Source organism: Mobula birostris, chromosome 2, assembly GCF_030028105.1.
Source record: "Mobula birostris isolate sMobBir1 chromosome 2, sMobBir1.hap1, whole genome shotgun sequence".
NCBI lineage: Eukaryota > Metazoa > Chordata > Chondrichthyes > Myliobatiformes > Myliobatidae > Mobula > Mobula birostris.
The window spans coordinates 29,823,937-29,846,362 of NC_092371.1; the positions used below are offsets into that span (position 1 = coordinate 29,823,937).

Genomic DNA, 22,426 nt, shown 5'->3' on the forward strand with positions numbered 1-22,426 from the left:
TTATATTTGCCTTCCTTACCATTGACTCAACCTGCAAATTACCCTTTAGGGAATCCTGCATGAGGACCTCCAACTCTCTTTGCACCCCTGATTTCTGAATTTAAAAAATAGTCAACCCTGTTATTCCTTCTACTAAAGTGCATGATCGTATACTTCCCTACACTATATTCTATCTGCTACTTTGCCTATTCTCCTAATCTAAGTCGTTCTGTAGACTGCCTGCTTCCTCAACACTACCTGTCCCTTCACCAGCTTCATATCATCCACAAGCCTCCATAAAGCCATCAGTTCTGTCATCCAAATCATTGATATATAACGTGAAAGAAAGTGGTTCCAACACCAAGTTCTGTGGAACACCGCCAGTCACCGCCAGTCAACTAGAAAAGGTCCCCTTTACTCCCTACGACTTTTAACACTTTTGAGATGGAATAAGTGAAAATAACAGGAAGCACAATCTTCATGGTTGAGTGATAGGCAATCATTTATTTTGAGTAGATAAAAATAATACTTAATTCATTTCTTCAGGAAACCTCACAATGTGCGTTCTTAAAGAAGCTTTAAGATGCTTAAAGGTGCTCTGGTAAGCTAACGGTGCACTCAGATGCAGTGGCCTCTCTGGGTCCAAACAAAGGTGCAATTGTTCCTCTTTGCAAGACACTGCTGGATATTAAAAACATCAGATAGAGCAGGTCTACACCAATGGCGGGTGGCTCTGCAGGGGCGGATCTGGACTTGTTGCACATCGTGTTGTAGCCTGCTTCAGCCACCCAGGGAAGAGAACATCAGAGCCGGTGTGTGATCCAGCAAATGGTGGAAGTGATCTTTCTTTTTGTGATCGCAAGATCCTGTTGGACGTTGGTAATGTAGAATACTGCGAGCCGGATTCACTGGCTCGTTGACGAGGCTGATGGCAGGGGAGCTGCGTGGACTTGGGTGTGGCGCAGGCGAGGCCCCCATGCCTCGGGGTCACCTATTTTGGCCATTGGGGAGAAAACTGGAGCTGGCCGTGTGCCGCTGGATTCCGCACTGGGTTGGGGGCTGCCCCTCTCGTCAGAGTTGCCCTCGAGGGTTCGCTCGGTGGAAGACCAGCTGGGTTGTGTTTGCAGCTGCACTTGTGCGAGCTTGTTCTTCCGGAAATGTAGCTCCAGGATAAGATCCCATGTACCATCAAGCTATAAGCCATAACACTCAGGGACCTGGGCTGCATTGTTATTATTTTTTGTTTTTGTTTGTAACTATGTTTTCCTGCTGTCATAATTGTATGTGTTATATGTGCAGGGTTCTGTGTGTGACTGTTGATACTGTGTTTTGCGCCTTGGCCGCAGAGGAACGATGTTTCGTTTGGCTGTTTTCATGTGTGTGGTTGAATGACAATTAAACTTGAACTTGAAGAAGCTTTAGTTGCATCAAAACCTTTTCTCTGAAAATGGAACCATCACCCTGGAGGGCTATGGCCCAGGAGTAGTTTGATGAGACTAAGCAGAATAATAGTTCAGCATGGTCTAGATGGACTGAATGGCCTGTTTCTGTGCTGTAGTGTTCTATGACTATGGCTAGGTAGTCTCTGCTCAGCTTTAAATAATTCAAGAACTGTAATTTGTGAATTCTTTATTAATTCTTCCAGTGCAGTATTAATGTGTTATTAGCAACTCTAGTTCTCAAAGTTTATGTGAATTTGTTAATAATAGTTGACACTGAATGGTTCTTTCCTATGAAATGAGTGCTTTTATCTCTACTTGCTCAATCACTTATGAACTTAGAAGAATGTTGACTGTTCTGGGATCATGGCTATGTTACCAGAAAGTAAACTCTATTGTCTTGTGTAATACACAGTCAATTTTTTTTTCCAGACTATTTGTTCCTTTTTCTCAATTGTGACTTCTTCAGCAAATACCAGAGGCATTGGAAGCCCCCATCCTCTTTGTATAACATCCCTCTGAGTTAACGGGACACACCCTCTGCCCTCTGATTCTTCCCAGCTACTGATTTCTGATCAAAGCCATCAGAGAAATGCCCTTGGGTATGACTGCAGACTGTTGCTCTCGGTAGCAGTCCTCCAGTGCTTCAGTAGGTGGTGCATGAGACCACCCATTGTAGTCATACAGTTGTAGATTCATAGAAGCAAGCAGCTGAGAAGGAGTGAAGAAATCGGGTAGAAAAAGTCATTTTTTTTTAAACACTGCTCGGGGAGAAGGGTCTGCACTGCGCAGGCGCGTGACGTAGCGCGCCAAAGGTTTAAAAAGCAGACCTCCATATACAACGGCCATCGTTGTAGCGGCCATCGTCGGAGTGGACTGAGTCAGAGTGGGACGGCTTTGGCTCAAACAGGCAGAGGCCAGGGTAGGTTCCGGTAAGTTTTTTGTTCAGATTGTTTAGTGCAGTGAGAATGCCAGGCAGGATGTTGGAATGCTCCTCTTGCAGGATGTGGGAAGTCAGGGAGCCCTCCGGTGTCCCTGACAACGACTCCTGCAAGAAGTGCATCCAGCTGCAGCTCCTGACAAACCGCGTTAGGGATCTGGAGCAGGAGCTGGATGACCTGCAGATCATTCGGGAGAATGAGGAGATTATAGATAGTAGCTACAGGGAGGTAGTTACGCCAAAGGAGCAGAGGACAGGAAATTGGGTTACTGTCAGGCGAGGGAAGAGGAAAGGGCAGGCAGAGCCGGGTTCCCCTGTGGCCATTCCCCTCAACAACAAGTATACCGCATTGGATACTGTTGGGAGGGATGATTTACCTGGGACTAGCTGCAGTAGCCGGATCTCTGGCACTGAGTCTGGCTCTGCAGTGCAGAAGGGAGGGGTGGAAAAAGAGGAGAGCAGTAGTGATAGGGGACTCGATAGTTAGAGGTGCAGATAGAAGGTTCTGTGGTCGTGACAGAGAATCCAGGATGGTTTGTTGCCTCCCAGGTGCCAGGGTCAAGGATGTCTCTGATCGATTGCATGACATTCTGAAGTGGGAGGGTGACCAGCCAGATGTCATGGTGCACATCGGTACCAATGACATAGCAAGGAAGAGTGAAGAGGTCCTGGACAGTGAATATAGAGAGCTTGGTAGGAAGTTGAAAAGCAGGACCTCGAGGGTGGTAATCTCAGGATTGCTACCTGTGCTAGGTGCCAGTGAGGGTAGGAATAGGATGCTCTGGAGGAGGAACAAGTGGCTGAGGAACTGGTTTAGGGGGCAGGGTTTCAGATTTCAGGATCATTGGGACCTCTTCTGGGGCAAGTGGGACCTGTACAAGAGAGACGGGTTACACTTGAACCACAGGGGGACCAATATCCTTTCAGGGAGGTTTGTTAGTGCTATTGGGGAAGCTTTAAACTAGATTTGCAGGGCGATGGGAACCAGAGTGCCAGAGCTGACGGTGTGGCTGGGGTGAAAATAAATGATGTTGAAAGTTTAAGCAAATCCGCTGATAGAAAGGTTGTGAGTGGCGGTAAAAATCTTCTGAGGTGTATATATTTCAATGCTCGGAGTATTGCGGGGAAGGCGGATGAGTTGAGGGCATGGATTGACACGTGGAATTATGATGTTGTAGCAATTAGTGAAACTTGGCTACAGGAGGGGCAGGACTGGCAGCTTAATATTCCAGGGTTCCGATGTTTCAGATGTGATCGAGGCAGAGGAATGAAAGGTGGGGGAGTAGCATTGCTTGTTAGGGAAAATATTACAGCAGTGCTCAGGCAGGACAGATTAGAGGGATTGTCTACTGAGTCTTTATGGGTGGAGCTGAGAAACAGGAAAGGTATGGCCACATTAGTGGGATTGTATTACAGACCACCCAATAGTCAACGAGACTTGGAAGAGCAAATCTGCAGAGAGATAGCAGGCAACTGCAGGAAACATAAAGTTGTGGTGGTAGGGGATTTTAATTTTCCATACATTGATTGGGACTCCCATACTGTTAGGGGTCTAGATGGTTTAGGGTTTGTAAAATGTGTTCAGGAAAGTTTTCTAAATCAAAATATAGAGGGACCAACTAGAGGGGATGCAATATTGGATCTCCTGTTAGGAAACAAATTAGGGCAAGTGACAGAAGTCTGTGTAGGGGAGCACTTTGGTTCCAGTGATCATAACACCATTAGTTTCAATTTGATCATGGACAAGGATAAATCTGGTCCTAGGGTTGAGGTTCTAAACTGGAAGAAGGCCAAATTTGAAGAAATGAGAAAGGATCTAAAAAGCGTGGATTGGGACAGGTTGTTCTCTGGCAAAGATGTGATTGGTAGGTGGGAAGCCTTCAAAGGGGAAATTTTGAGAGTGCAGAGTTTGTATGTTCCTGTCAGGATTAAAGGCAAATTGAATAGGAATAAGGAACCTTGGTTCTCAAGGGATATTGCAACTCTGATAAAGAAGAAGAGGGAGTTGTATGAAATGTATAGGAAACGGGGTAAATCAGGTGCTTGAGGAGTATAAGAAGTGCAAGAAAATACTTAAGAAAGAAATCAGGAGGGCTAAAAGAAGACATGAGGTTGCCTTGGCAGTCAAAGTGAAGGATAATCCAAAGAGCTTTTACAAGTATATTAAGAGCAAAAGGATTTTAAGGGATAAAATTGGTCCTTTTGAAGATCAGAGTGGTCGGCTTTGTGCGGAACCAAAGGAAATGGGGGAGATCTTAAATAGGTTTTTTGCATCTGTATTTACTAAGGAAGCTGGCATGAAATCTATGGAATTGAGGGAATCAAGTAGTGAGACCATGGAAACTGTACAGATTGAAAAGGAAGAGGTGCTTGCTGTCTTGAGGAAAATTAAAGTGGATAAATCCCCGGGACCTGACAGAGTGTTCCCTCGGACCTTGAAGGAGACTAGTGTTGAAATTGCGAGGGCCCTGGCAGAAATATTTAAAATGTCGCTGTCTACGGGTGAAGTGCCGGAGGATTGGAGAGTGGCTCATGTTGTTCCATTGTTTAAAAAAGGATCGAGAAGTAATCCGGGAAATTATAGGCCGGTGAGTTTAACGTCAGTAGTTGGTAAGTTATTGGAGGGAGTACTAAGAGACAGAATCTACAAGCATTTGGATAGACAGGGGCTTATTAGGGAGAGTCAACATGGCCTTGTGCGTGGTAGGTCATGTTTGACCAATCTGTTGGAGTTTTTCGAGGAGGTTACCAGGAAAGTGGATGAAGGGAAGGCAGTGGATATTGTCTACATAGACTTCAGTAAGGCCTTTGACAAGGTCCCGCATGGGAGGTTAGTTAGGAAAATTCAGTCGCTAGGTATACATGGAGAGGTGGTAAATTGGATTAGACGTTGGCTTGATGGAAGAAGCCAGAGAGTGGTGGTAGAGAATTGCTTCTCTGAGTGGAGGCCTGTGACTAGTGGTGTGCCACAGGGATCAGTGCTGGGTCCATTGTTATTTGTCATCTATATCAGTGATCTGGATGATAATGTGGTAAATTGGATCAGCAAGTTTGCTGATGATACAAAGATTGGAGGTGTAGTAGACAGTGAGGAAGGTTTTCAGAGCCTGCAGAGGGACTTGGACCAGCTGGAGAAATGGGCTGAAAAATGGCAGATGGAGTTTAATACTGACAAGTGTGAGGTATTGCACGTTGGAAGGACAAACCAACGTAGAACATACAGGGTTAATGGTAAGGCACTGAGGAGTGCAGTGGAACAGAGGGATCTGGGAATACAGATACAAAATTCCCTAAACGTGTCATCACAGGTAGATAGGGTCATAAAGAGAGCTTTTGGTACATTGGCCTTTATTACTCGAAGTATTGAGTATAAGAGCTGGAATGTTATGATGAGGTTGTATAAGGCATTGGTGAGGCCGAATCTGGAGTATTGTGTTCAGTTTTGGTCACCAAATTACAGGAAGGATATAAATAAGGTTGAAAGAGTGCAGAGAAGGTTTACAAGGATGTTGCTGGGACTTGAGAAACTCAGTTACAGAGAAAGGTTGAATAGGTTAGGACTTTATTTCCTGGAGCGTAGAAGAATGAGGGGAGATTTGATAGAGGTATATAAAATTATGATGGGTATAGATAGAGTGAATGCAAGCAGGCTTTTTCCACTGAGGCAAGGGGAGAAAAAAACCAGAGGACATGGGTTAAGGGTGAGGGGGGAAAAGTTTAAAGGGAACATTAGAGGGGGCTTCTTCACACAGAGAGTGGTGGGAGTATGGAATGAGCTGCCAGACGAGGTGGTAAATGCGGGTTCTTTTTTAACACTTAAGAATAAATTGGACAGATACATGGATGGGAGGTGTATGGAGGGATATGGTCCGTGTGCTGGTCAGTGGGACTAGGCAGAAAATGGTTCGGCACAGCCAAGAATGGCCAAAGGGCCTGTTTCTGTGCTGTAGTTTCTATGGTTCTATGGTTCTAACACTACAGCACAGAAACAGGAGCTATAGGTTCACACCAAACTATTATTCTGCCTAGTCCCGTTGACCCACATCCGGACCATAGCCCTCCATACCTCTCCCATCCAAACTTCTCTTAAATGTTAAAAATGAACCCACATCGAACACTTCCACTGGTAGCTTGTACCACACTCTCACCATCCTCTGAGTGAAGAGGTTCCCTCTCATGTTCCCCTTAAATATTTCACCTTTCACCCTTAACCCATGACCTCTAGATCTAGTCTCAAGCAACCTCAGTGGAAAAAGCTTGCTTGCATTTACCCTATCTATACCCTTTATAATTTTATATACCTCTATCAAATCTCCTCTCATTCTCCTGTGCTCCAGGGAATGAAGTCCAAACCTTTTCAACTTTTCTCTATAACTCAGGTCTACAATTCCTAGCAACATCCTTATAAATTTTCTCTGTATTCCTTTAATCCTACTTACATCCTGCTGAAGATAGGTGACCACAGCTGCACACAATACTCCAAATTAGGCCTCACCAACACTTTATACTACTTCAGCATGACATCCCAATTCCTGTACTCAGTACATTAATTTATGAAGGCCAATATACAAAAAGCTTTCTCTACAACCCACTAGATGAGAATCCTTCATTTTGACTGGGTTGTCAGGCATGAAAGTTCAAGACCAAGTATATCACCATTAGCAATTTTGTTCAACATCTATGTTAAGGCAATATGGTGAGTTTAACAAAGGCTAGGCTGCCTGGGTAAATTTCTCCATCCTTTAATCCTATAGGATCCCTGTGTTTTTCCAATCTGGCATCTTAATGTTCCCCATTCCGTCATGTGTGTCCGAGTTCATTGTCTGAGACCAAATCTCCTGATTGTTTTCTCTCTTCAACTGTTTTAAACTGTTTTTTAAAGCTCTTTAACTCAAGCCACTAGTCACCATCCCTCACTGATCAGGTCAGTTTTTGTTTGATGTGCTTTACTTTGTGACATCTTACTGTTTTGAAGTTCATACACATTTGCAAAGTAGTGTTGTAAAATGAAGCTAAATCATAGAAAAGGTGAAGAGATAATCTGTAAAATACTCCCCTTTCACTTTTGATTGCTCTAGTTTGCCTTTGACTTAAAATTGAAATTAGTCAATATTGACAGAATTTTTCATTGTTGTTTTAAGGGTTTAAAAGACAATTTGGACAATCTCACAAAGGAATTATCAAACAAAATGCTTATCTGAATTGCTTTGTTCTGTATAAATCATTATTGATTGACTCAAACATAGAGGTATCTGGCAAGTTGTGTCCTTTGGTACTGTGTTCAGTGGGAGCTGAGGAAACCCACCTTTGTTCTTCTTGGCTGAGAATATTTAATGAAACTGTCAGAGTAAAAATATTGGAATGTTTTTGAGTAAACAAGAATGGGATTCTTCATATTAAAGTGAACTAATTCTACCCATATTAAGAAATAACAATTTCATATTAGAGTCGTGATACAGACCCTTTGGCCCACCCAATCCATGCTGACCACAGTGCACACACAGATCATCCCAATTTTGCAGGACTGGCCTACATCCCTCCAGGCACCTCAAATCCATGTATTTGTCCACGTACTTCTTAAATGATGCTTTTTACCTCTGACAACTACTCACTCTGACAGCTCACCACCCTCTGTGGGAGAAAGGTGCCCCTCAGGTCCCTTTTGAGTCTTCCCCTCTCCTGCTAAACCTGTGCCCCCTAGTTCTGGACACTCCAATCTAGGGAAAAGGCAATTACCACGGGTAATGTCTCTTATAGTTTTGAACAATTCTATAAGCCCAGCCAATATTAAGACAAAGATATTGCTGTGACATTAACACACTGGCTGTTCTCTCACTCAACATTCAGCAATCAAAACCTGATGAAGGGTCTTGGCCTGAAATGTCGACAGTCTTTTCCACTCCATAGATGCTATCTGACTTGCTGAGATCCTGCAGCATTTTGTGTGTGTTGCTCAACACCAAAGTTCAAAGTTCAAAGTAAATTTACTATCAAAGTAAGTATACCATATGTAACTGTGAGGTTCTTTTTCTTGCAGGCACCCACAAAACAAAGAAACACAATAAAATCCACAAAAAAGCACGCACAGCAAAGACGGACAAACACCTCATGTGCAAAGGAGGACAAATGTTGAAACAAATGGGAAAGTAAACAAATAATACACGGAACATGAGCTGCAGAAATCCTGAAAGTGAGTCCACAACTGCGGAGTCGGTTCAGCACTGACTCAAGTGAACCCAGTCCAGGAGTCCGATGTCTGTAAGGCAACAACTGCTCCTGAACCTGGTGGAGTGGGACCCAAGACTCCGGCACCTCCCGCCTGATAGTGGTAGCGGGAAGAGAGGGAGACAAGCCAAACTCATGCAGAGAGCACTGAACACTGGACCATTTGACCCGCAGATTCCCTTGTGTTTATGGGTCCTCCAAACTGCTTTTTAGTCAGTGAAGGTCCTGAAGTTATGAAGGTCCAGATGTTATCACATTGTCAGGAGAGCCTCAGCCAACAGGACTAAACACTGTTAAAATATGCTACTAAAACAACAGGAATTCTGCAGATACTGGAAATTCAAGCAACACACATCAAAGTTGCTGGTGAACGTAGCAGGCCAGGCAGCATCTGTAGGAAGAGGTGCAGTCGACGTTTCAGGCCGAGACCCTTTGTCAGGACTTTAGTCCTGACGAAGGGTCTCGGCCTGAAATGTCGACTGCACCTCTTCCTACAGATGCTGCCTGGCCTGCTGCGTTCACCAGCAACTTTGATGTGTGTTGCTTAAAATATGCTACTGATACTTTTATTGAATATTATTTGGAAATTCCTATTGGAAGGTAAGAGTGTGTATATATATATATATATATATATACACACACACTATATAGTGTCCTTGTGTGTATAGTGTTCGTATGTGTGTGAGAATCAGAATGAACATCACTGCCCCAATTCAACAGTTAGTCTGCTGACCATTCAGACCCAGGAGAGGTACTGACTCCAAATAAAATGTAACTGGTATAGATCAGTAACTGGTATAGATCAATGCTGGTATAGATCGGTAACTGGTATAGATCAGTGCTTGTATAGATCAGTAACTGGTATAGATCAGTGCTAGTATAGATCGGTAACTGGTATAGATAATTGCTGGTATAGATCAGTATTGGTTATAGATCAGTGCTGGTATTGATCAGTAACTGCTATAGATCAGTGCTGTTCACCAGGAATGGAAAGGAAGGGGGTAGAAGTCAGAATAAGAAGGTGGGGGGAGCTGGCAGGTGATAGGTGAGACCAGGTGAGGGGAAAGGTGGGTGGTTGGAGCAGTCCTCACTGAGTGATGTTAAGTGGAAAGGGTGAGCCCTTTCTGGTTCCTGGGTATTAACATCTCTGCAGATCTACGCTGGGCCCAACATATTGATTCAATTATAAAGAAGGCATGACAGCGGCTATATTTCCTTTGGAGTTTGAGGAGATTTGGTTTGTCACAAATTACAACTGCTGTACCATGGAGAGCATTCAAACTGGTTGCATCACTGTCTGGTATGGAGTGGTGACTGTACAGGATTGGAAAAAGCTGCGAAAGTATGCCAGCTTTATCAGGGGCATTAGCCTCACCAGCATTGAGGACACCTTCAAAAGGCGATGCCTCAAAAAGGCGGCATCCTTCACTAAGGACCCCATCACCCAGGACATAGACTCTTCTCATTACCACCATCAAGGAAGCGGTATTGGAGCCTGAAGGCACACTCCCAACAGCTTCTTTCCCTCCACCATCGGATTTCTGAGTAGACAATGAACCTTTGAACCCTACCTTAGTTTGTTCTCTCTCTTTTTGAACTACTTATTTAATTTAGAGCAACACATGCAAAATGCTGGAGGAACTCAGCAGGTCAGGCAGCATCTATGGAAATGAATAAACAGTCAATGTTTCAAGCTGAAACAATTCTACAGGACCAATTATTTTAATTTTATTTTCTTACTTAATTAACTTTACTTTTTATGTATACTTATTATTGTAATTTACAGTTTTTATGATCATGTATTGCAATGTACTGCTGCCACATAACAAATGCATGACATATGCCGGTGATATTAAACCTGATTCTGATTCTGATTCTGAGGTGAGCACATCATTCCCTGTAACAGGATCCTTCCACTAAGCAGATCTTTCCTCCTTATCCACCACTTCCCACTTTCCGTCTACCACAGGAATCACTCGCTACGTGACACCCTTCTCCACTCATCCCTCCCCAGTGAGCTCCCTCCTGGCACATATTCTGTAAGCATGAGATGTGCTACACCTGCCCCCTACACCTCCTCCTCAACTACCACTCAGACTGGTAATCAGTCGTCCCAGGCGAGGTGACACTTCACCTGTAAGCCTGTTGGGGTAACCCATTGTATCCAGTGTTCCTGGAGCGGCCTCTTCTACATTGGTGACACCCAACGAAGATTGGATGTCGCTTTGTTAAACGCTTTCACTCTGTTTGCCGCAAGAGGCAGGATCTTCTGCTGGCTTTGCATTTCAATTCGACTTCCCATTCCCATTCTGACATGTTTGCCCATGGTCCAATTTCCACGAATTACTCCCTCGTCTCTCTTCTCTCTTTTTCCATTCCCCATTCTGGCCCCCCCTTACCCTTTCTCATCTCCTCACCTGCTCATCACCTCCTTCTGGTGCCCTGTCTCCTTCCTTTTCTCCCCTGGTCCACTCTCGTCTCCTATCAGATTCTTCTTCTTCGGCTTTTACCTCTCCCATCTATTATTTCCCTGCTTTTCATTTCATCCTCCTTTCCCAACACCTTCTCCTTCATCTAGTCTCACCTACCACCAGCCAACTTGAACACCTTCCCCATCTCCCACCCTTCTTATTCTGCCTTCTTCTTCCTTCCTTTCCAATCCTAATGAAGGGTCTCAGACTGAAACACCGAGCGTTTATCCCCCTCCATAGGTGCTGCCTCACCTGCTGAATTCCCGAGCATTTTCTGTGTGCTAATCAAGATTTCCAGCATCTGCAGAATCTCTTGGGTTTATGGCATAGATCAGTGTCCATAATAATCAGCAGGGAGAAAGATTGCTGAAAAGTAGAAAACTTCTCTGATAGGACTTAAGATAAAACCTATAGAAGTATTCAGAATCATGAGTAAGTAAAGGGCGACTTCAACTAACAAGATGGTCACTAACCAGAAATCAGAGTTTTAAAGTTATGGGCAAAAGTACCAGAGGCAGTATGGAAACACGAGGAAATCTGCAGATACTGGAATTTCAAGCAACACACCTAAAAGTTGCTGGTGAACGCAGCAGGCCAGGCAGCATCTCTAGAAAGAGGTACAGTCGACGTTTCGGGCCGAGACCCTTTGTCAGGCAGTATGGATCATGTTGCTGTATGCAGCAAGACCCTTATCACCACAGCTTGCCTCTTTTCCCGCCACAGCAAAATAAAGGTGGTGGAAGCAAATTCCACTGTCATGCTCAGAAAGAACTTGTCCACTCGAGACTAAAGTGTATCGGCCTGAAACATAAACTGTCTATTCCCCTCATAGATGCTGCTTGACCTGCTGAGTTCCTCCAGCATTTTGTGCGTACGTTGCTCAAGATTTCGGACATTTGCAGAACCTCTTATGTTCCAAAGGAACTTGCAGGAATACAGGAAGGGATAATATTTCTGGTACCACTGGAAAGAGCAGGAATCTTGTTCAGATACATCTGTCGAATTGCCAGTGTCAGGCATGATGGACTGAATGAATGGCGGGTGAAAGGTGGAGTAATTAAGGTGAACGTGAGGGGGAACTTCTTCCCTCAGAGGGTGGTGTGAGTGTGGATCGAGCTGCCAGTGGAAGTGGTGGCTGCAGGATCGATTTCAACATTTACGAGAAATTTGAATGGATTCATGGAGGGCTATGGTCTGGGTGCAGGTTGATGGGATAGGCATAGAGGTCAGCATGGATTAGATGGGCTGAAGGGCCTATTTCTGTGCTGTAGTGTTCTCTATGATATTTGAGTTTGTAGTAATAGCACGTAAATTTGAGGCATTATAAGTTCAGGTCTTCTGGAGATGAGTTAGGATGAATGATTTCAAGAATCATTGTATATCCAATTTGTAATTTCATGGGCCACAGACTGTCTGAATGTAATATAGTTACCATGGCTGTTCCTGCGCTAGGTGGCAACTTAATAGAATTGAAATTGTCTGTTGAAAATAAATTGCAGTTTAACTTATTTCAAGTGGGAAACTGAAACTGGTGAGTTGGGCAGTGAAGGTGCCCAACCTGTGAAATGCAGCAGAAGTGAGCGGGGGCAACCGGCACTTTTTGCGTGCCACAGTTCCTGACGGGACATTGGATTGCTCATAATTTGGCACTTGACAAGGGTCAATAAAAAGGAGTTATGTTTAACTGGAACTGCCAATGTATCAGAGTAGGGAATTGAGTCTTATCAGGGCTTCGGCGAGGAAAGGCGTATGCTGTAGGTAGATTTATGTTTGTAATTTGTTCTTTTTTTCATTCTTGTTGCACATTTAGAGCAGAAGGGGTGTCCTAAGTGGAATGCTCCTCTTGTGGGCTGGGGGAAGGCAGGGAGACCTTCAGTGCCCTGATGACTACACCTGCAAGAAACACATCCAGATGGAGCTTCTAACAGACTGTGTTAAGGAATTAGAGCTGGAACTGGGTGAACTCTGGATCATTTGGGAGGCTGAGTGTTTGCTAGACAGGCCTACAGGGATGTACTTCCACCAAAGGTGCAGGACACAAGAAACTGTGTGATAGTCAGGAGCGGGAAAGGGGATAGATAGCCAGTGCAGAGCCCCCTTGTGGCCATCCCCCTCAGCAACAGGTAAACCACTTTGGATACTGTTGGGGAACATGACCTGGCAGAGGAAAGCCACAGCACTCAGGTCTCTGGCACTGAATCTGGCTCTGTGGCTCAGAAGGGAAGGCGCAAGAAGAGGCGAGCTGAGGTGATAGGGGACTCATTGGTTAGCAGAACAGAAAGGAGGTTCTGTAGACCGGAGTGAGATTCCTGGATTGAATGTTGTCTTCCGGGTGCCAGGTTCAAGGGCATCTCGGACTGGGGTCACAGCATCCTTTAGCACGAGGGTGAGCGGCCAGAGGTTGTGGTCCATGTCGGTATCAATGACGTGGGTAGGAGAGATGACAAGGTCCTGCAAAGTGAGTTTAGGGAGTTAGGTGCTAACTCAAAGAACAGGACCTTCAGAGTTGTGATCTGTGGATTGCTGCCCGTGCCACGTGCTCATGAGGCTAGAAATAAGAAGATCATACAGTTTAACACGTGGCTAGGGATTTGGTGCAGGAGGGAGGGCTTCAGATTTTTGGATCGTTGGGCTCTCTTCTGGGGTATGTGTGACCTGTATCAAAGGGACGGTTTCCACCTAAACTGGATGGGGTCCAGTACCTTAGTGGGAAGGGTTTGTTCGTGTTACAGGGGAATGGGAACAAGAGTGCCAGAACAGATAGTGAAGAGATTGTGGAGAAAGATATTGTAAAGCCAACATACAAAGTCAGGAATCAAAAAGTCAAGCATGGTGGGAGTAATATTCTGAGCTGTGTATATTTCACTGCAAAGAGTATTGTAGGAAAGGCAGATGAGCTTAGGGCATGGTCCTGCATGTGGAATTATACATTGTAGCCATTAGTGAGGCTTGGTTGCAGGAAGGGCAGGACTGGCAGCTCAGTGTTCCTGAATCTATTGTTTTAGACATGATAGTCCAGGAGAGATTGAAGGGGAGGGTTGGCATTTCTAGTCAGGGAAAATGTCATGGCAGTACTCAGTCAGGACAGAGTGGAGAGCTCCTCTAGTGAGGCTATTTGGGTAGAATTGAAGAATGTTAATAGGATTACATTACTGATCACCTAACAGGAGCAAATTTGAAGAGAAATTGCAGAATGTTGCAAGAAAGATAAAGTGTGATAGTAGGTGATTTCAGCTTTCCAAATATCAATGGGGACTTCCATACTGCAAAAGGGATGGTAGAAAAGAGCTTGTCAAATGTGTTCAGGAAAGTTTCTTTAAACATGATATAGAGTGAATGTACGATACTAGATCTCCTATTTGGGAATGAGACAGGGCAGGTGACAGAAATTTGTACAGGGGAACACTTTGCATCTAATGATCACAATGCCATTAATTTCAAGGTAATTATAGAGAAAGATATGTCTGGTCCTTGGGTTAAGATTCTAAATTGGAGTAAGGCCAATTTTGATGGTATCAGAAAAAATCTTGCAAGTGTGGATTGGGACAGGCTGTTTTCTGGCAAAGGTGTACTTGGTAAGTGGGAGGCCTTCAAAAGTGAAATTTTGAGAGTCCAGGGTTTTTATCTTCTTGTCAGAATAAAAGGCAAGGATATTGAAGCCTTGGTTGAGAAAAAGGAGGTGCATAGCAGGTATTGACAGGTAGAAACAAATGAGTTACTTGAGGATTATAAGAAATGCAAGAGAACACTTAAGAAAGAAATTGAGAGGGCTAAGAGAAGGTGTGGGGTTGCTCTAGCAGAACAAGGTGAAGGAGAATCCTAAGGGCTTCTACAAATATGTTAAGAGTATGACTCTCTCTGCTGTCTCATAATGAGTTAGCAGTTAACAGTAACTTAACTCTACAATGCATGGCAATACCAATGAAAAGGCATAATCTGTAAATATATGGGTCTAGGATGGATATGATTTGGGTAAACAGAAGAAACATAAAAGTTTGAATGTTCCTTCTAAAGGAAAATAAGACAATCACCTGCATGAATACTGACAGACACTCATGCAAAGTTAATGCTCGCTGGAAAGCAATAATTCAGCTCACACTTAAATTGAAATTATATTGACAAAATGTTTTAAGCTATAACAAACAAGGTAAAAAGGGGCCCATTACACATCAGTCTATAGCGTGCACACAATCAATGGAGCTCATGCCATGCATTAATCCAGTTTGCTTCAGTTTGTTTACTCACAGTACTAAAACAGTTCTGCGCTGAAGAACCAGTCCAAGCAAAAAAGAAAATCCATACAACATCCAAGGAAAGGATTCAAACTGTCTCCTCTTGCTCTTTCTCCAGTGTTGTGTGCTAGCTGGATAACTGACAGTTATCTGCACATTCTCTGTGAGACCATAGTCTGCATGAGGATTTTCTGACATCTGCATCAGTCCTTCAAAATTTGGTTTTACCATGTTTGTTAACCATTTTTTTCTTCTCCTTTTCCCAAATCTTTTTTGACCATCCCCACCATGACTCTCTCTAGTATGGCTACCCATTGTCTGTTTTTTTTTACCCCTGGGGTATCTTATTGGCCAAAATATTAACAAGATAAATCATATTGGCTATTCAACAAGCCTAAATTATTAAACGACTGAATTTTTATTTGAAACAGCAGAATGGAATACTCAATTAAAATTGTAAACTATTAAGTTTATAATGTAAGTAAAGGAATACCTTTTTTATATAGATTTGAGTTTTGAGGAGATCTGCAGAAAATCAAATGCCCAGCTGTATAACTGTACTAATAAAATAAAGCATGGTCTTAAACCAGGGTATTACAAGAACAAAAGGATAGCAAGGGACAAACTTGGTCCTCTGGAAGATCAGAGTGTTAACCTTACGTGGAGCTGTAAGAGATGGAGGAGATTTTTTGCATCATATTTCCTCGGGAGATGGACACAGAATCCATAGAAGTGAGGCAAAGCAGCAGCGAGGACATGGACCCTATACAGACTACAGAGGAGGAGGTGTTTGCTATCTTGAGAAAAATTAGGGTGGATAAACTCCCAGGGCTTGACAAGATGTCCCCTTGGGCCCTGGGAGAGGCAAGTGCAGAAATTGCAGGGGCTCTAGCAGAGATATTTAAAACCTCCTTAGCCACTGCTGAGGTGCTAGAGAACTGGAGGATAGGTAATGTTGTTCCATTGGTTAAGAAAGTCTCTAAGAATAAGCCAGGAAATTATAGGCTGGTGAGCCTGACATCAGTAGTGGGAAAGTTAATGGAAGGTATTCTAAGGGGCAGGATATAAAGGTATTTGGAAAGACAGGGTCTGATTAGGGATAGTCAACCTGGGTTTGTGCATGTTAAGTCACGCCTAACCAATCTTTCAGAGTTTTTTGAGGAAGTTGCCAGTTAAGTTGATGAAGGCAAGGCAGTGGATATTGCCTACATGGATTTTGGCAAGGCCTTTGACAAGGTCCCACATGGGAGGTTGGTCAAGAAGGTTTAATTGCTTAGCATTCAAGATGAGGTAGTAAATTGGATTAGACATTGGCTTTGTGGGAGAAGCCAGAGAGTGATAGTAGATGGTTGCCTCTCTGACTAGAGGCCTGCGACTGGTGGTGTGCTGTAGGGATCGGTGCTGGGTCTATCATTGTTTGTCATCTATATCAATGATCTGGATGATAATGTGGTAAGCTGGATCAGCGAATCTGTGGATGACACCAAGTTTGGGGGTGTATTGGACAGCGAGGGCAACTATTGAAGCTTGCATCAAGATCTGCAGAAAGTTCAGGGAATAAAGGTTCATAATTCATTGAAAGTGCTGTCAGAGGTAGATAGGGTCATAAAGAAAGCTTTTGGCACATCGGCCTTCAAAAATCAATGTATTGAATACAGGAGTTGGGATGTTATGTTGAAATTGTGTAAGACATTACTGAGGTCTAATTAGGATTATTGTGTTCAGTTTTGCTCACCTACCTACAGAAGAGATGTAAATAAGATTGAAAGAGTGCAGAGAATATTTACAAGCAGGTTGCCAGAAATTGAAGGCCAGAGTTAACTTTATTCCCTAGAACGCAGAAGATTAAGGGGAGATTTGATAGAGGTATACAAAATTATGAGAGGTAGAGATAGGGTAAATGCAAGCAGGCTTTTTCCATTGAAGTTCAGTGAGACTGCAACTAGCGGTCGTGGGTGAGGGGTGAAAGATGAAGTGTTTATGGAGAAAATGAGGGAAAATTTCTTCACTCAGAGGGTGGTGAGAGTGTGGAATGAGCTGCCAGTGTAAGAGGTGGATGTGGGGTTAATTTCACAAGGTTCACAAGGATGATTCCAGGAATGAAAGGGTTATCATATGAGGAATGTTTGATGGCTCTACGTCTGTATTTGCTGGAATTCAGAAAGATGAGAAAGGATCTCACTGAAACCTTTTGAATGTTGAAAGGCCTATACAGAGTAGATATGGAAAGGATGTTTCCCATGGTGGGAGAGTCTAGGAAAAGAGGGCACAGCCTCATGATAAAGGGGTGCCCTTTCGAAACAGAGGTGCAGAGAAATTTCTTTCGCCAAAGGGTGGTGAATTTGTGGAATATGTTGCCACAGGCAGCTGTAGAGGCCAGGCCATTGGGTGTATTTAAGGCAGAGATTGATAGGCTCTTGATTGGACATGGCATCAATAGCTACAGGGAGAAGACTGGGAACTAGGGTTGAGGAAGAGAGAAAAAGAAGATCAGTCATGATTGAATGGTGGAGCAGACTCAGTGGGCCAGATGGCCTAATTCTGCTCCTATGTCTTATGGTCGTATGGTCTTATTTCAATAGTTAAGAGAAATTTGGATGCGTACATGGATTGGAGGGGTATGGATGGCTATGACCTGGGTGCAGGTTGATGGGAATAGGCAGATTAGTAGTCATAGTCATAGTCATACTTTATTAATCCCGGGGGAAATTGGTTTTTGTTACAGTTGCTCCATAAATAATAAATAGTAATAGAGTCATAAATAGTTAAATAGTAATATGTAAATTATGCCAGTAAATTATGAAATAAGTCCAGGACCAGTCTATTGGCTCAGGATGTCTGACCCTCCAAGGGAGGAGTTGTAAAGTTTGATGGCCACAGGCAGGAATGACTTCCTATGACGCTCAGTGCTGCATCTTGGTGGAATAAGTCTCTGGCTGAATGTACTCCTGTGCCCACCCAGTACATTATGTAGTGGATGGGAGACATTGACCAAGATGGCATGCAACTTAGACAGCATCCTCTTTTCAGACACCACCGTCAGAGAGTCCAGTTTCATCCCCACAACATCACTGGCCTTACAAATGAGTTTGTTGATTCTGTTGGTGTCTGCCACCCTCAGCCTGCTGCCCCAGCACACAACAGCAAACATGATAACACTGGCCACCACAGACTCCTAGAACATCCTCAGCATTGTCCTGCAGATGTTAAAGGACCTCAGTCTTCTCAGGAAATAGAGACGGCTCTGACCCTTCTTGTAGACAGCCTCAGTGTTCTTTGACCAGTCCAGTTTATTGTCAATTCATATCCCCAGGTATTTGTAATCCTCCACCATGTCCACACTGACCCCCTGGATGGAAACAGGGGTCACCGGTACCTTAGCTCTCCTCAGGTCTACCACCAGCTCCTTAGTCTTTTTCACATTAAGCTGCAGATAATTCTGCTCACACCATTTGACAAAGTTTCCTACTGTAGCCCTGTACTCAGCCTCATCTCCCTTGCTGATGCATCCAACGATGGCAGAATCATCCGAAAACTTCTGAATATGACAAGACTCCGTGCGGTAGTTGAAGTCTGAGGTGTAAATGGTGAAGAGAAAGGGAGACAAGACAGTCCCCTGTGGAGCCCCAGTGCTGCTGACCACTCTGTCGGACACACAGTGTTGCAAGCACACGTACTGTGGTCTACCAGTCAGGTAATCAAGAATCCATGATACCAGGGAAGCATCCACCCGCATCGCTGTCAGCTTCTCCTCCAGCAGAGCAGGGCAGATGGTGTTGAACGCACTGGAGAAGTCAAAAAACATGATCCTCACAGTGCTTGCTGGCTTGTCCAGGTGGGCGTAGACACGGTTCAGCAGGTAGACGATGGCATCCTCAACTCCTAGTCGGGGCTGGTAGGCGAACTGGAGGGGATCTAAGTGTGGCCTGACCATAGGCCAGAGCAGCTCCAGAACAAGTCTCTCCAGTGTCTTCATGACCCTGGTTCGGAATGGACTGGTTAAACCATAGGGCCTGTTTTTATGCTGTAGTACTCTATGACTCTAAAATCTCTCTGGCTATCCATCCCATAGGAAGATGATGGTTCCTTTCAGTCATTTAGTGGGGTTTGATATGTGTGTACCCTGCCCCTCAGAAAGGAACAGCGTGTGTGCGTGAATGGATTTTAGGTGAGTAGGGGGTTGCACAGGTCCAGACCCACCCTCTTGACATCCCCTCCCGGATCCAGAGGCATACTAGGGTCCAAGACGGCTGGGGGAAGTTCTGTTGCAGTGAATGGCCAGACCAAGCTTCGATGCAAGGGATGCCCTTTCCGCACTTCATGGCACGTGTTTGCTAGATGGCCGTTGACCCTACGAGAGGGTTCATCCGCCCTTTGACAGGTCTTGTTTTTCGTCCTGCAGGGTGTCTAGCCACCCTCCTCACCAGGCAAGCCTGATGGGGGAGCCGGTTTAGTCGCCGACCACCGGACCATGCGGCAGGTAGTACTGGGTTACATGGTACCAGTAACACTCAGACGAGTGACCTGACCGTACTCTAAAATATCTTATAAACAGAACACAACATATTTTACAGCTCATTCTCAGAATAATGCTTGTGGCATTGAGGTAAAATGGTAGTTTATATCAATAAGCTATTTACACATTGCGGCTTTTGTTATACTGCTGTGGTTATGGATAGATGATAGATAGAACAAACCATAGATTATGGGGAAAGGTTGCTTTGCACCATGTGATTAAACTGCAGCTCATAAAATGGCTTAAAATAGCATTTACTTTGCCAGCAACACAATTACAAACAATTATTAAATAAAGTAGGTCTTATGTTGCCAAAATTAGATTTTAGTTTAATCTTCTATTAACAGCACTAATTCTAATGGCAATGGAACATACATTGGAAATAAAATATTTTAATGAAAGAACCTTAAAGATTAAAAGCCAGTTAAGGAAATTGATTCTCCATCCATTATAACAGATAGGAGTTGCAGAATGCGTAAAAAGATTATGGTAAATAAATCTGCAGGCATGAATTGTTTGAATGTTTTACAGTGAAATCACAACACCATATAAATGAGGCAATTTCCACAGTGAATGCAGAAGCTCCAACTACATCCAATACCTGTGGTGGTTAGAGAATTTTCCCAGTAACTGAAAACACATTAATAGCACTGTTAGATGTGTAATCTTTTTTTATAAAGGCAAAAATGATTTCAGCTTGATAGGGTTATAAAGAGAGCAACAGGTGTATAAGATTGTAAAGAGAGCTTTTGGCACATTGGCCTTCATAAATCAGGGCACTGAGCACTGGAGCTGGTACTTATGTTGAAGTTGTATAAGATGTGGATGAGACTGAATTTGGAATATTTCTCACTATCGACCCTATAGGAAAGCGCGGAACAGTAGTGTAGTGGTTAGCACAACGCTTTACAGTACCAGCAACCTGGGTTCAATTCCTGCTGATGTCTGTAAGGAGCTTGTACGTTCTCCCCATGATCATGTAGTTTTCCTCCAGGTGCTCTGGTTTCCAAAACTGTAGTGGTTGAGAGGTTATTTAGTCATTGTAAGTTGTCTTGTGATTAGACTAGGATTAAATCAGGAGTTGCTGGCGCCGCGTCTCAAAGAGCCAGAAGGGCCTATTCTGCACTGCATCTCAATAAAAATAAAACATACCAATAAGGTTCAAAGAGTGCAGAAAATTTAGAAAGATGTTGCCAGCACTTCAGGACCTGAGTTATAGTGAAAAATTGAATAGGTTAGGTCTTTAGGACACTGCAATTTGCCTATCGCCATGGTAAGTCTACAGTGAATGCAATCTCACTGGCTCTCCACTCTGCCTTGGATCATGTGAACAATAGCAATACCTACCCAACAGCAATACCAATGTCAAAATGGATTCTGGTACTTTATTCCCTGGAGCACAGGAGACTGTGCGGCAGTGAGACCTGGACAACATACAGTAAGCAAGAGAGAAGGTCCAACACCTTCCATTTAAGGTACCTTAATTACATTTTGGGCATCTCCTGGAGAGAAAGAGTACCCAATGGTGAGGTTCTCTCTTGTGCAGGCCTCCCTGGCGTCTACACCCTGAGCAGGCAGCGTAGGCTGCACTGACTGGGCCATGTCTACCTCATGCAGGACAGCTGCATCCAAGAAGACATCCTCTGTGGTGAGCTGGCTTCAGGCAAGAGAACAGCTGGTCACCCGAGGCTGCGCTACAAGGATGTCTGCAAGTGGGACATGAAGACACTGGACGTCAACACTGAGTCCTGAGAGGAGGTTTCAGCCAACTACACCAAAGGGAGAAGCACCCTGAAACAACACCTTAAGTCAAGTGGGAAAAAATTCCTGAAGGCAGCAGAAGACAAACAGGCCCCGAGGAAGGAAACCTGCATCTCCAGCAGATCTGAGACCACTTATAGATGCAACCTTTGCAACAGAGACTGCCACTCCCGCATGGGTCTTGTGAGCCGTAGGCAGTGCTGCACCAACAACGTAGATAGCTATGATGGAACATCCATGGTCAATGTCAAGCAATGGTGGGCCACTAATTGCAATGTACTGCTGCTGCAAAATAGCAAATTTCGCAACATGTGCTAGTGATATTAAAGCTGATTCTGATTCTTTACTCCCTGGAGCACTGGAGAATGAGTGGAGACTGAGGCATACAAAATTATGAGGGGTATAAATGAAGTGAATATGTTGCAGACTTTTCCCCCTCAGACTGGGTGAGAATGGAAGGAGAAGTCACAGGTTTAAGTTGAAAAGTGAAATATTTAAGGGGAATCAGAGGGGTCTTCTTCACTCAGAGAATGTTGCGACTGTGGAACAAACTGCCAGCTGAATTGGAAATGGAGGTTCAATTGTAACATTGGATAGATACATGGATCAGAGGGATACAATGGGCCGTGGTCCACGTGCAGGTAGGTGGGACTAGTCAATCCAGGCTGGCATCAACTAGATGGGCCGATGGACCTGCTTCTGTGCTATAATGCTCTATGACTTTCTAGCTCTACTATTGAAAGTTCAATCAAACAACTCAGAGCAAGTTAATTCATAAAGATAGCAGTTGTGGATGGCATAAGCCAAATGTAGAATATGTGGGCTTCAATCCTGTTGGAAACACATTGAGGAAAATACAAATC

General features: G+C 44.0%; 1 protein-coding gene across 1 annotated transcript in view; it reads right to left on the bottom strand.

Annotated features, from left to right (window-relative positions):
• Positions 1–22,426, bottom strand: part of LOC140210509 (solute carrier family 12 member 5-like) — a 347,453-nt gene that overhangs the window by 96,239 nt on the left and 228,788 nt on the right. The gene's annotated exons all lie outside the window — the stretch shown is intronic.